The sequence below is a fragment of the Mus caroli genome, chromosome 5 (genome assembly GCF_900094665.2).
Source record: "Mus caroli chromosome 5, CAROLI_EIJ_v1.1, whole genome shotgun sequence".
NCBI classification, from domain to species: domain Eukaryota; kingdom Metazoa; phylum Chordata; class Mammalia; order Rodentia; family Muridae; genus Mus; species Mus caroli.
In genome coordinates this window covers 78,912,961-78,927,856 of record NC_034574.1, presented here as the reverse complement: position 1 = coordinate 78,927,856, position 14,896 = coordinate 78,912,961, and positions in this window count along the sequence as shown.

Here is a 14,896-nt window from a genome sequence, read left to right as displayed (position 1 = left end):
GCCAAAAAATATGTAGGACTTCAGGAAAACCCGAGGCAGAGGCTGGAAAGATTGCCATTTCATAAGGTAAAACCCTTAAATGAGGACAGAAGTTTTAAAAGGCAAAGGAATTTGAAGAATAAAGTTTAGAAAGGTGCTATAAAATATAGTTCTTAGTTATCGCTATTAATATTTTTGCCATGACTATACCACGGGCATAGGACATGAACTTGAGATCAAGATGTGTTGAGGGTGTCCTGAAAGAAGTTTGAAGCAGGCAGCAGTGACTAAATGTGATCAAGACACATTGTACCCACATAGGAAAAGTCCAAAGAATAAATACAAATATTATAAGAACTCTTTCTTAAAATGTAAGTTATAGTGGGTTTGTGCATGAAAACAGGAGATACAGGTTATTCATTACCTTTACACAGGTTTTCAATGTCATTGAAAGTCTCTATTTTGGCTTTTGCAGGGTAGAGTCCATGATGAATGTTGACTGGAAAGTGAGAGGAAGGGTCATGTTAACGTATGACCCTGGAAAATCTGCCTTTAAATATGGAGCAAAGCAAATCTCATGCATGTTCCATTCTTCCAACCACAGACTCCACTTTCTCTCTTTCAAACGTTATATCCACCACTACAAGGAAACAGAGTGGATATGCTGTAGTATAACACAGGGGTAGCACTGTTAGATGAAATCCTCAAGGTCTAAATTCCAAGGAGACTGATATCTATGTTTGATTATGCTGAAAGATTTTTGCCACTAGAGGATGCAGAGGAGCTAGGTGAGTGCTTAGGAGAGAATATTTACAAGCAAAGGCAAGAAAAATTTAATTTTTAGAATGCAAAGTGAATTCTTTAGAAGAAATGGAGACGACGAGATAGAATATTAAATGGTCATAGGATATGAACTGGTAATTTAGGCATCCAGACTTGCCAATGAGTAGATAAGATAACAATTTATTAAAGGAGTGGAGTAGAACACTGAACTGACCAGAGTGGTGACAAATAAGGAGTTTATTTGGGGTTTATGGATAGAGTGAGAGAGACAGAGACAGATGAGAGAGAGAGAGAGAGAGAGAGAGAGAGAGAGAGAGAGAGAGAGAGGAAGGTGAGGGGGAGAAGGACATAGACAGATAGACAAGCAGACAACAGATACCCCCCCCCTGCAACCCCCCTCGGGACTAAAACCAGCACATGGCTTTTGAGACCTCAAAGCCTGCTCCCAGAGACATACTTAGTCTGCCAAGACCAGACGTTGTATTTTTACCAAAACAACACCACCAAGTGGGGGCCAAGTATTCAGATGCCTAAGAATATGGGGCACTTCTCATTCAAACCACCACAGCTGGGATAGGGGAAACTAGTGAAGGCAGGAGGAGTACTGCAGCCTCCTACTGGGTGCCTGTGAGCCCATTAGCCAGTGATAGTGAAAGTAAGAATAGACATTCATTTCCTGATTAATTTGCATATTGCAATTAGCGAACTGAATCTTTTGAAACCCCACCAGTGCTGCTAGAGTTGAAGTCATAGTTCTTTTCTCACGGGTTAGCCAGAGTCATTCCTGTTCCTATTATTATATTCCATCACGTGTCCTGAGATTTGTGCCATGGTTGACAATAGTAGAGATTTACAATTACTTTTCATTGACTGCTTCAGAGTGTTTTGAATAATATGATTTCACTATGTAAAATACAGAATTACAAATGGCTCTCCCATAATATATGAATATATTGTTTATGAGTTTATGTGTATTTAAACTAAGAAGTATTTGGTGACTTACTTGTTTGTAGAAAATCTCTGTTCATTTCAAAGACCAAGCATCTGTTCTACCTCCAATAGCTCCCATTTTGGCAAAAACAAAAATTTTAATTTAAAATTCCACTAATACCTGCAATTTGTTTCTCCTTGTTGTTTATAAGAAATTTCTCTATAACTTTTCTTGCTATTTTTAGACTTTTCAGCTCTTCTCCCAATCTCTGCTTTAACATTTCATTTTCATGCTCTATGTCCACATCGACAGGATGCCTGAGCTCTGCATCTCCTGAAAGTGCTAATAATTTCTTCTTTGGAGGAAAGTGTATAGATGAGTTTTAAATCACAGTCCCTGCTTCAGTGTGAGTTTAAGGAGGGAAAGGAGATAGCACACTCCCCTTTCCAGATGCACTGGATGCCTCTTTTCAGAGAACACCTTGCATTCAGTTAAGGAACAATTGTGGTTTTCCCCTCCAATCCATCATGTTTAGTTCTTCTACCTCAAACCAAGCAACATCAAAATTGTCATCAATTTTTGATTGATGACATCAAAAAGCCATCAATTTTTCTATACTTTCATGTCATTGTGGAGAGAGAGAGAGAGAGAGAGAGAGAGAGAGAGAGAGAGAGAGAGAGAGAGAGAAAGAGAGAGAGTTATGAGTAATACTTTTTACCTCTAAAATTATAGAGTTTTTACTTATTTCTCACATTAAAAGAGTTATTTAATTAAAGGAAATACCATAGGAGCCTTATAGTTTAATATTCTCTCAGAATCAAACCATTTTTTCTAATATTTGGGTCATAAAGTACTGAAATAAGAAGGCAAATAGAACAAAAGAAGCAAATAAAAATCACTTTAATATAAACAATTAATAATAATGATGATGATAAATTTTAATAATGTCCAGTTAGATCAAATCCTTTTATGGACACAGAAGTTAAATTTAAATTCTTACCCTAATGTACCCCATGTAGAGCTCAAATGTGAAAACCATGTTAAAGCTGACTAACTGTTCAAACCCACATGTAGAGTCTCTCTCTCTCTCTCTCTCTCTCTCTCTCTCTCTCTCTCTCTCTCTCTCATAGAAGTACAGCAACACTGATAGCTATGACTGACCACAGTAATGCTGTTATTGTCAGGAGCCATTTGGACAGTCCCAGGCGACCAAAGGTTTCCTTTGTACATCAATCATTGGTCGAGTATTGAATGGATGGCTAATGGTTTTGTTGGCCTGTGGTTATATACATGTCTCTTTCTAGGAGAACAATAATCATCCCATTTCTGTCTTAGCCTTGGGCAGAGTGAGGGTGAGAATAAAACGTTCTGTGTTTTGTCCAGAGGATAGAAATGCTACCCTAGAGGCTGCCCACATTGAGAGTGAAATCTCCTGCCTATTCTCAAATGATGGTCATGTACTAATAAATCCTAATATTTGGAGAGTTGAGAGAGAATACAACATGTTACTAGCTACATCCTGACCTTTGAAACTCTTAATAATTAGTAACTGAGTAGTTGACAATTACTACCAATAATAACAATGAAGTTACTTAGTAACCTCAAAGCTAATTAAAATGTGGTGTATCTATCATAAAAAAGACCTCCCCCCCCACCAATACAGACCTGTGGAGGTGGGTTTAGTGTGCGAGAATTATTAGCATGGATATCAGACCATTTACAGCAGAGAAAGAATAGAGTCACCTAGTGTAGGTAACATTTTATTATCATAATTTACAGAATTTCTTTACTTCTATAGTGTTTAATTCTCTCTTCTCCCTATAATATCACATATCTATTTTTTTCATTGCTCAATACATTCACTTAAATATTCTGCACTGTGTATCCTGCTTTTGTTAAGAATATAGCTGTAAGTTTAATCCTCCAATCTTATCTTTATTACTTGTGATCTTGGGTAACTCAAGGGCTCATTTTCCATCCACCCTTAACTCTATGCTATCAAGCAAGGCATTTAACTTCTCTGCCTGTGATGGGTAGTTTGTATATGTGATGCTGTTTTAAATATTTCATGACTGTGAATATAAGACATTCTCTGCCCTTCCTGTCACCTCTTATGGTCAACAAAATAATTTATAAAGGTGTACTGTGATGAGTGTGAAATGTCAGATGTCTAGACAACAGTCTTGTGTTGGGTTCTACAGGTCTTTGCAAATGTAGAGCTTCTGTCAGTATTTCAGTTTACTATGTGTGTATGGAGGCTAGTGGGGAACTGAGATTTGCTAACATCATTAGCTCCTTTTTCCATTTCTGTCTTGCAGGGTGTCACTCCATTGTGAATTTGGTATCTTAGTTGACTTTTATTGGTAAAATATTATTCAAGCACTCACGATTTTCTTCTTCTTCTTCTTTTCTCTGTCTCCTTCTCCTCCTTCTTTCTTCTTCCTTCTTCCTTCTTCTTCTTCTTCTTCTTCTTCTTCTTCTTCTTCTTCTTCTTCTGTGTGTATCATACTGCTAACATAACATTAGTGTTAATCATACTGCATATTATGTTATTCATGAATAATTTATACTTATTTTATATTTACCAAAGCATGTCTTCTGTGGTATTTTGGTGAGCTTCTCATTCACCTCTCATTCACAAGCTACTCCAAAGATCTGCCTATACTTGTATCAGAGAACAGATTGATTGTAAAGGGGGATTAGTTAGACTGGGCTACATGATTCAAGTCTGGGTAATCCCAGAATTACTGTCTGCATGCTGGAGAGCCAGAAAAAGCAGTAGCTGCTCAGCCTATGAAGGTGGGGACCTCAGGAAATATCAGTTATGAAGGCTTAGGGCCCAGTTGGAGGGCTGAAGAAGGTAGATCTGATGTCCATATTAAAGGCAGCAATAAGGGACAGTCATCCAGGAAGAACTCAGCTCTCAGGTGTGGGTGGATTGTTCTTTCTACTTTTCCCTCAGAAACCCCAGCCAGCATATATTGAAGACAGGTATTCCCTGTCAGGTGTTGCCTCATATGTAAATTGTCTCTGGAAATGCTTATGCAGAAGGAAAAATGTGATTAGTAAGGAGTCTCTCAACGCTGATGACAAAGACCATTACTATCAGTATATATAATTTCAGCACTCAGCCACACTTAACAACACTTCACATATTGTTTTATTTTGAAGATACTTCAAATCCTTTGCTACTACAATGATACTATAGTCAATGTGCTTCTATATTCCTTATATTTATATGTGAAATTTCTCTAAGAGATTAAAGCTAAGAGGATAGAGCATGCACATGTTTAGGTTTAGCAGCTTTTCCCACGTCATCCTTCCTTAAATGACTCCACTAATCTACTCTATAGACCTACAAACTTTTCTAATATAGCAAATATATTGTGCTATCTGTTATTATATTTGTGAGTCACAGCAGAATATGTCTATTGTACACATGTGTATAAACATTTCTTTCTAAATCTCATGTCATTTTCTTTTTTAGAATATTGCCTTGATTATTACAACTTTGTAAAACTTTAATATCGAATTGAATTGCTCTCTGTCATTTGAATTTCTCTTTTAGGATAGTCATATGTTAATAATTTATTTTTTCATATGAATTTTAAAAATTCCAAATTGAAACTGTCACATTACAAAGTTTTAGTAGTAAGTAACCTGCAAACTGCAACGTTGTGGTCCTCTGATCACTCAGCTCAAGACCTTAGAATAATTTGCATTTATTGTTGAATGCCTGTAATAAATTACATTATTTTCTGCTTCACTAATATAACATCACAGGCCAAACAAGAGTCTAGGATGAAAAAGCTCTGTAACACACACACACACACACACACACACACATAGTCCACATACCCACTCATTCATTCTGTGTTTGGCATATCACTGTATCTACATGGCATTTTTGAATGTCTATTAAATCCCATTAAGTTCATATGTCTCTTGACAGTGGGTTTAATAGGCTAGCTCACATACTCTATAGAAGCTTACATAATCTATAGACTTTTCAGTAGTTTGACAAGTATATATGATGAAAGTGAAGTTTCTTAGAGGTAAACTGCTCAGTTTTTTGATGGTATTTATTCATATATTGTCATGTTCTTAATTTTAGCGATCTATTTTTATTTTTATGCAGTTATATATTTTTCAAATAACATTTTGACTTATTTGAATATTTATTTATTTTGTGTCATTGCATCAGCGAGGCCCTCTGTGAAGTGTTCGTGGTACTGCTTTGCTACTTACTGGCATGCAATTAAACAGAAACTTCTCCAAAGGAGTTCATGTGTGTGTGCATATATGCATATGTGAGTGTGCATGCTTTTGAAGGTGCATTTGTGTGTGTGTGTGTGAGTGAGAGAGAGAGAGAGAGAGAGAGAGAGAGAGAGCATCATGCATGAATGTGTGAATATGAGCATGTGTTTGTGTATATGTGAACAGGCATGAGAGTGTGAGTGTGTGTGTGTTTATGTGTGTGTGCAGGCCTGGTGTTGTCAAGACTCTCCACTGTGTTGGGACAGGGCCTCTGATTGAATGTGGAATTCAATGGTTATCTAGACTGGTTAGCCATGTGTTGGAGTTACAGACGCATGCAAACATGTTCAGATAGGGGGAGCCACACTCCAGTCCTCATGCTTGTACAGCAAACACTGACTCAGCCATTTCCCACAATCCCATTTGTTGTCACACTTACATGTTTGTTTATCTTTATTCTTAACGAATCTTAGTAGAGAATTACAATATTATCTTTTTCTTTGCTCTTTTTATATTTTCTTTTCATTATTTTCTTATTGTTTGATTTTAAAAATATGTATCTTATATCCTGAATTTTATGCTTGTGTAATTTTGTTTTAGTTATTCCATTTTCTGTTTACTTTCCTTAGTTTCTTATTTTTGGGTTTAACATCGGACAGTTTGTACACACACACACACACACACACACACACACACACACACATATATATATATATATATATATATATATATATATATATATATATATATGATCATATGCCCCACACCCCTGTTTTATGTTCCTTCTACTCCTTCCAATCCTCTGATGCTCTTTTCTCCTAATATGTGCTTCTCCTACTTGCATTTTTTTTTTTGCCATTCAGGTTAATTAGGGTTGAGTACTTCAGTATGGTTAGGAGTTTATTTACTGCAGCATGGACAACTTATCGATGGCTGCTCCAATGAGGAAAAGAAACTCTTCTAGGAGAAGGCAGATACAGTTGTCTCCTTTAAGGGCTGAGCACCTAACTACCACTTACTCTTAGTGCTTTGCCTAGTTAGGAGTCTCCATAGTAACTGCAGAAGAAGCTTTTACACTCAAAGCTGTGAGGAGCAGAAGAGTCTATGAGTATAAACATGAGCATTTATAAGGAAGCTGGCTATACATCCATTTATCCAAACAACAGTTGTAGATTCTTCCCTAGGGAATATGGCCATAGACTTTGCTATTTCTTTCCCTCCTTACAACATCTTTACGTTTCTAGTTCTCAACCTTCCTAATGCTGCAACCCTGTAATACAATCCCTCATGTTATGTTGACCCCCAACCATAAAATAATTTTTGGTTTTACTTCATACCTGTAATTTTGCTATTGTTATAGAGGTGATGTGAATATCTGATATGCAATATATCTGACATGTGAACCTCGTTAAAGGGCTGTTCAACCCTTAAGGGACTCATGATGCATGGGGCTGAGAACCATAGCTTTATGTGATATTTTCATCATTTATAGCCTGAATTATTTCATAATTTGAGCTACTTATTCTTTGAGTACTTTGTTTTTCTAAATCATATTATTGGGTTTTAGTTATATGTATAGATCTTTTGTTATCCTTTTGATTATTACTTTTAAGGTGCAGTAGACCCAACCCTGTCTTTCTCATTCTGGACAGTTATTCTACAATTGAGTTAGATCCCACTCCTTTATTTATAACCCCCCTTTTTTGCATTGTGATCAGAGAATATAATCTGAAAAACTAATTGGAAGTTTACAAATAGTTTATAGGATTTTGATGTTCGCAATACAAAGAAATGATAAATATCTGAGATGTTGGGTTGACCAATTACTCTGGTGTGATGATTTTACATTTTATACATGTAGTAAAATATCACTCACTACCCTATAACATCAAATATGCAGAAAATATGTAATCTGTATATCTATTAAAATATAAAAGATTATAATATAATCTATGTGTTGGTAATAAATGGTATTTTACTTAAACATATTTTTAACCTGATTCAAAATGAACATTTTAGCATTTCTATGTGTACATTAATAATTAGAAATCACATGTGATGTTTATTAAAAACATTTTTTCAATGTTTCTGTTAGGTCAAATGTGTTAAAGGTGTAGTTGTCCTCTATGTTATTTTCTTTGCTTATTTATTTTTAGATCAGTGCTTTAGATCTCTGCTAAAACATGTATTTTTTTCTTAGTAATTATTTTAATTCTGACTTATGTAATTTGAGATTATCTAGTTGTGACTCAGTGTTCATGATTACTGTATCTTGTTACTATTCCGTTTTCCTTTCCAGTATAAACTTGCCATCCTATGGCTGTGATAGTTAGCATCTTAAACTGTAGATTGTCTGGCACATACTGCTTTCCTTCTGCTTTGTTCTCCCACCCCTGTCCTTTTCTGACTCCAGAAAAATAAATTGCAGTTATTTTAAGAGTTCATGTGCTAGGTCAATTGTTTGTATCATTGAGAAGGAACTTGTTTATAAGACTTTATTTGGCATGCATATATTTTATGATTTGTTGAGGAATTTTAGTCCAGCAACATGACTGTTCTGGCAAGGGATCACATACAAAGACCTTCTAGGTCTACGTTGATTTGGCTGGAATGCAGTCACTCTGTATTACAGTCTGATCTGGCTGGTATATGGGCACTCTCTTAGTGAACACCTTTAATCCCTAACAATGAAGGTAAGGATAGTTTGTAGAAGGAAGCATCCATGAATGAAAGTGATGTATAATTAAGAGGCAGACAAAGTGACAAATCAGAGAAATATCTGACAGAATGAGTCAGAGATAGGATATAAGAGAGAGAGAGAGAGAGAGAGAGAGAGAGAGAGAGAGAGAGAGAGAGAGTTAGTTACAGTATGGGACACAGTGTATGGCAGTTTTACAGAAACAGGTTGCAGAGAGAACACCTAGATAGAGGTAAAGGTAGAAAGAGCCAGAGAATGAGGAGAAGACAGAAAATTACAACATGCTACCAAAGTTAGTATGACGTCAAACAGAGAAATTCAATAAGAAGCTGAGAGATGCCAGACTGAACCAGTCAGTTTGGAAGAGTAGAGTGTGCAGAGGCTAGAAGATTCCAATCTTAGGTCTAGGAATAACTAGAACAGAGAAAGAAATGCTCTGAGCTCAGCCCAAGCCATGTATCTGGATAGCTTGGGTATGGTGGCTCTCATCTCATTCCTACATCTGATGAAATAAAAGCAAAATTTACAGTGATTCTTTCTGATCTCACTTGTAACTGCAGATAATTACAAGATACTTAGCATCTATCATTAGCTGAACTAAAGAATCATTATCTCTGAACAATGGTGAAGATTTGAAAGGATCCAGAGAATACCTAAAAGATTTAGAGAACAAAACACACAAACAAACAAGGAACCCAACTAGCCAACCAACCAAACAAACCAGAAAGGTAAAGAGAAAATAGCATGAACCATGTGAGCTCAGATTTTATAGTCTAGTTCCTTGCTTGGAAATATTACAACTCATTTTTTATCTATCTATTCAGTATATAACTAATTAAGACCCATGATTATGTATGGTTTGCTATCAATATAAGACACAAACAGTCTCAGATTATTTATTTTTAAATGCCATCTCTATCTCCCTGCCACCTGACTTTCATTTGGTTATGACATTTTGAGGGATTGGTGAAGAAGAAGAAGGGGCCTGCTACAAGCGTTTTGATTTACATCCATTGGAAAGTATTTAAGTTTAATGGAGTTTTTCCTCGGGTGGAATCAGGAATGGGTATGTATTTATCACTTTCACTCTCACCACTCAAATGGTTCATTCCATCTTCTCTTTGCCTTTCTGTTTTCTTTTCCTCTAAGTTTTCGGTGTTCTCTAGAACTTTCCAAATCCTCTCCATGGTTCAGAGATGATGACTATAGTTCAACTAATGATGGATGCTAAGTCTCTTGAGGGAAACTCTGTACTTGTTATTATAAATTACAGACTTTTTCTTAAGATGTTCTAAAAGTATTGGTGGAGTTTTTATATAGATAATTGACAATTTTAACTAGATAAGGTGATTTTCATGAAAGGTAGAATAAAATTAGAGAACAAAGGCAAGTTAACATTTGTATCATGGCTCTGTTGAGAAACTGTGAGGAGCAGAGTATAAATCAACTGACTATGGATGGTGTTTATTCTTGTGAGGAGATTCTTCTGTGTGCAATGTGGTGTCACTAAAATGCAACCTACATGTGACAAAAAGACATCTATCTGGGATGTACTATACTAGTAATGCCTTGACAAAGTGAATTCACTTTGGATGTGATTTTCTTTATTTAGTTTTGCAGTAAGCACCGTTGTTTGTTTTTTGTTTCTTGGAAAAGAGAGAGAGAGAGAGAGAAACAGAGACAGAGAAGGACAGAGAAAGAGAGATATTAAAGTGCAGGAAAGCAGTTTGTCTTGCTGATACTCAATGGTTTTTTAACTCAGTTTGTATTTCTGCACAATAGAACATGAAGGCTCCTGCTGGACTTGACTCTGAAGGTTTCTAAGTTTGCCACTGATATTATAGGAAATGTCCAGGTCACTCCTCACTGGCAAAGTTCCTCAATAGTTATTGAAGCTATTCAGAATGGGAATTTGGGGCTTATGTTTGGAGAAAGAAGGAAGGAAGGAAAGAAAGAAAGAAAGAAAGAAAGAAAGAAAGAAAGAAAGAAAGAAAGAGAAAGAAAGAAAGAAAGAGAAAGAAAGAAAGAAAGAAAGAAAGAAAGAAAGAGAAAGAAAGAAAGAGAGAAAGAAAAGGAGAAAGAAAAGGAGAAAGAAAGGGAGAAAGAAGGAAGGAAAAAGACAGATGAATAGAAAGATAAGTAGATTGGTGGTAGGTCGATAGAGAGATAGAAGGAGGGGGAGCGCTGAGCACAGTTTTAGTAGTAGATTTATCCATCTTTTTCTGTATGATAATTTTTTTGGACACAACAGGATCTTTTGTGGATTGCCCCTTTCTCTATGGAACTCTGGCTTTTAGCTATTACTCAGGCAGCTTTTGGAAACAAAATGGTAACAAAAGCAACCTGCAGTTTGGTCTTTGTTGTATAAATTTTTTTCTATACCCCATAGCCTTTTATACATGTTCCTTTTTGTCTGACATTTCTGCATTCATTGCCCCATGTCAGTTGCAATAAGAGTATTATGAGATGGGCAGCAGAGGAGATGACGGAACACAGACAATGCAAGGTTTTCATTTCCTTTGTAGCTAGAGTTTTAATAGTTCTCTAAATCTGTATTTGTGTTCTTATCAAAAACGCCTTTAAAAGAAAGCAGATACTATCCTTTATTCCCATTTTATTCCCCAAATATTTTTATGACTCCTATTTTTGTAATGTTATTAAGTCTCTTTATGACAAAGATCAGATAAAGATCAACATATTCATGTATAGTCAATGAACTAATTAAATTAGCACATGCTCAATGATCTCAGAAGCCTCTTTCCATAAGTCATGGTAATTGTACTTTTAGCCTCCCTTTCAGTAACTCAATGGGTAGCAGCCTGTGGAACAAGTACTTGAAAGGAATTTTCTGATGGTTGGTTTTTTCGTTTTCAAATTGTGTGTATCCTGCAGGAGTGTTGGCAATGGGACATGAAGCAGATTTTTTAAATGGGTAAAATGTCTTCCTAGAAAGTCAATGCTGATTACATCAGAATTGCCTTTGATGAGTGATACATTCACTTTTAAAACAACCCTGGCATTTGATTTCACTCACCGTCAAAAACGATGTTACAGAGTAAAAGCACTTTAAGATAATTGACAATGAATTTCCATGAGTAGATGGTGAGTGATTTGACTCCTTCCCATGTATTTGGAATCTCATTTTGGGGGAGGGACTTATATATCATTTAGGAATGACAGTCTATATAGAAGAGTCCCAATTATGCAGCATACATTGCATGGATTTGCTACTATGGCGCCCAGACATTCTGACTCATCAGAAATGGGTTGGTTGTTCTGAGATCTGCAATTGGTCCACCATCATCATACATGTTTAGAAACATATGACTTGAGCTGATATATGTTTCAAGTTTATTTTATTTGCATATTCAGGTAAGAAACTATCTGCTAATTTCTGGATGTTTCCATAGAAGAAGTTGTTATGCTTGTACCTTGTTACCTTGCTTGGCCATTCTTTGCACTTGAAGTCTGACTTTCTTAAGCCTGGAGCCTTAATGGTGTCAATGCCAGAGTCAAATGATACTTTACAAACTTTCTGAGAAGCTCCAGGCAAGACCTCATATCACTTATGCTGACCTAAGCTTCGTGCTTACAGCATGTAAAGTTTTCCTGGGTTTCTGTGATTGCCAACAGTCAAGTTTTTCAAAACCTTCTCAGTTTACAAGACCAGACTTCTCAATTAAGTTTCTTTTCACTTCTCCTATTAAACTTCATTCTCTAGGCTAGGACCCTGATAGTACATGCAACTATTGCTACCTTTCCAGTCTTCCTAATCTGTCGAACCTGGATCCCATGTTCATCATTTATAGACCCTAAAAAGGATATAACTGAACACTTTCTGACTTACTTTGACTATTCCCATTGCTGGAAGATCTGCTTCCTACCTCATTTGCTTTCTTCCATTCTAGACATCCTGAAGATACTAGGCTCAAGTTTATTAAAGGTCCATACACACTACATCTGAAACTGTTGGCTAATTTTGTTTGTCAACTTGACACATCTAGGAACAGGGGACTTTGATTGAAAGGCCTCTATCAGATTGGCCTATGGGCCTGCCTCTCAGGTAATTTTCTTGACTTCTAAATGATGTAGGTGGGACCACCCGACCATAGGCAGCACCACTCTTGGGCTATCTAAGAAAGGGAGCTGAATGTGAGAGAGGCAGAACAAATGAGTACGCAGTGTTCCTTCAAGGTTTCTTCTTGAGTTCTTGCATCGAGTTTCTGATTTATTTTCCTTCAATGAACATTTTACTCTAACATGTAAGTCAAATACACTCTTTCTTCCTCAGGTTTTTTGGTTAGTGTTTTATGACAGCAACAAAGATGCAAGCTAGAATAGCCTCTCTCTGAGGTCCAGCTTCCCAGGCATATCTAGAATACCATGTTTCTAAGCTGGTTTATAGATTTTACTTTATTCTACTATCATGTTGCTGAGATCTCGGTATGTCTTCTAGTTTAATACATTTGTTGGGGCTTTGTTATTTAATTCCAGGTTCTCAGAAGGGATAGTTTATATAGCAACATGTAATGTGTGGTGTAGAGGGAACTGTAGTCACTGTGTTTCCCAGCACCCTCGGTCCTATTTCAGTATCCCCTTATTAATTTGTCAATTAGATATCTAAGGTCCACATATCAAGTCAAACAAGTCTCCATTTGTTTGGAGTTAGAATTATATAGAGTTAGAAACGTTATTTCCAACCATGCTGATTTCTAAAGAGAAAGTGAATATTTTTGAGTTAAGGGTTGAGAATGTTGAACATGTTGTACTTACTTCAGACTATATCTTTATCTCTATCTCTCTATCTCTCTATCTCTCTATCTCTCTATCTATCTATCTATCTATCTATCTATCTATCTATCTATCTATCTATCTATCTATCTATCTATTCTCTTCTCTCCTCTGAATTTTCCATGTCTCTCAGTTTGTTGTTTTTTTCTCTCAAAATGTCCCATGATTGTAGTATCTTCCTAAATTGTTACATGGTTGTCCTCCCTTCTGCCATGTGATAAACTATTATAGACTATGTTGGGCACTCTCTCCTCAGTGCTTTGAGAGACCTGTCTTAAATGTGCTATTTCGCAGTTACCATTGAGTCACAAGTGTCTCCACAACAGACTGCACTAAAGGAAGAACACTGTATATTCATCATCTACCCTGTACCAACTTTTTCCTGCGATATGTTTCAGGTTGATGGTTGAGTAGGCCATGCTTTGGTTCTAGGGTAGCACTGTGCTAATACCTATCATGTCTTCAGTTAACTAGTGTGATTAATATCTGTAATGATGATAGTTGTTACAATAGCCTATGCTTCAGGGTTTTGTCAGCTTATCTCACTAGTTAAGATGCAGGTACCCGGACAGAAGTCTTGTTAGTACACCTGGGCATGGCTGTCAGAGTAAGCTGCTTGCCAGTCTCTGAGTTGTAATTGGGTTAGGTGTTTCTAGTATTTCTGGGTGGGCAGAGTGGCACTATCCCTTTTGGGGATCAGCCAGCACTAGTAAGACCAGAGAACTTGCTGACTAATGTGGAGGTCTTTGCAGGGGTTCCATGAACCAAGCTGTTCAGGTTACTCAGCCCAATTGATTCCTAGTAATGTAGCTTAGAGTGGACTTCTTAGGATGCTCAACTGCTTTGTGGGTATGCCGGAAGGTGGGTAAGTGAACCTGACTACTTCCTAAAACTTCAAATGGATGGAGTTTTAAGGAAGTGTTGTGAACCAATCAGGTGAAGCTTTTAATACTAAGGGTTATGAAACATTCTGGATTTTCTGGAAGTGACACAAACTGGGTTCATATCCTGTGAGGGCTGTAGACTTCTCTACAGCAAGTATTCCTAGTGTCTGTGGAATAACAGTTATGTAAGTTTTTCATTGTCCTCTTTTTTTGCAGTAAGGCTAATAATTAATTTTTTAACTTACTAGAATTTTATAAGACTAAATATAATAGCTGAAACTATTCAATAATGTCAGCCTTCTGTGAAGACAATGGTAGTTATTAACAAGGGGTGGGATGACATGTGGCAATGATGGTGTAAGGTTATACTTCGCTCTTCAATGTCCTTTCATGCACGATGAAAGACAATAAGCAAATGTGATTAGGTAACAGATAAAAATTCGGAAATATATCTACTTCATAGAATAGAGTAATATTATTTACAACTTAAAATAACCACATTCTTATAATTTTTACTAATCTTTTAAAGAATGTAGTAGTGTTTCTTAAAATTTCATCTTCTCTACATTGGTT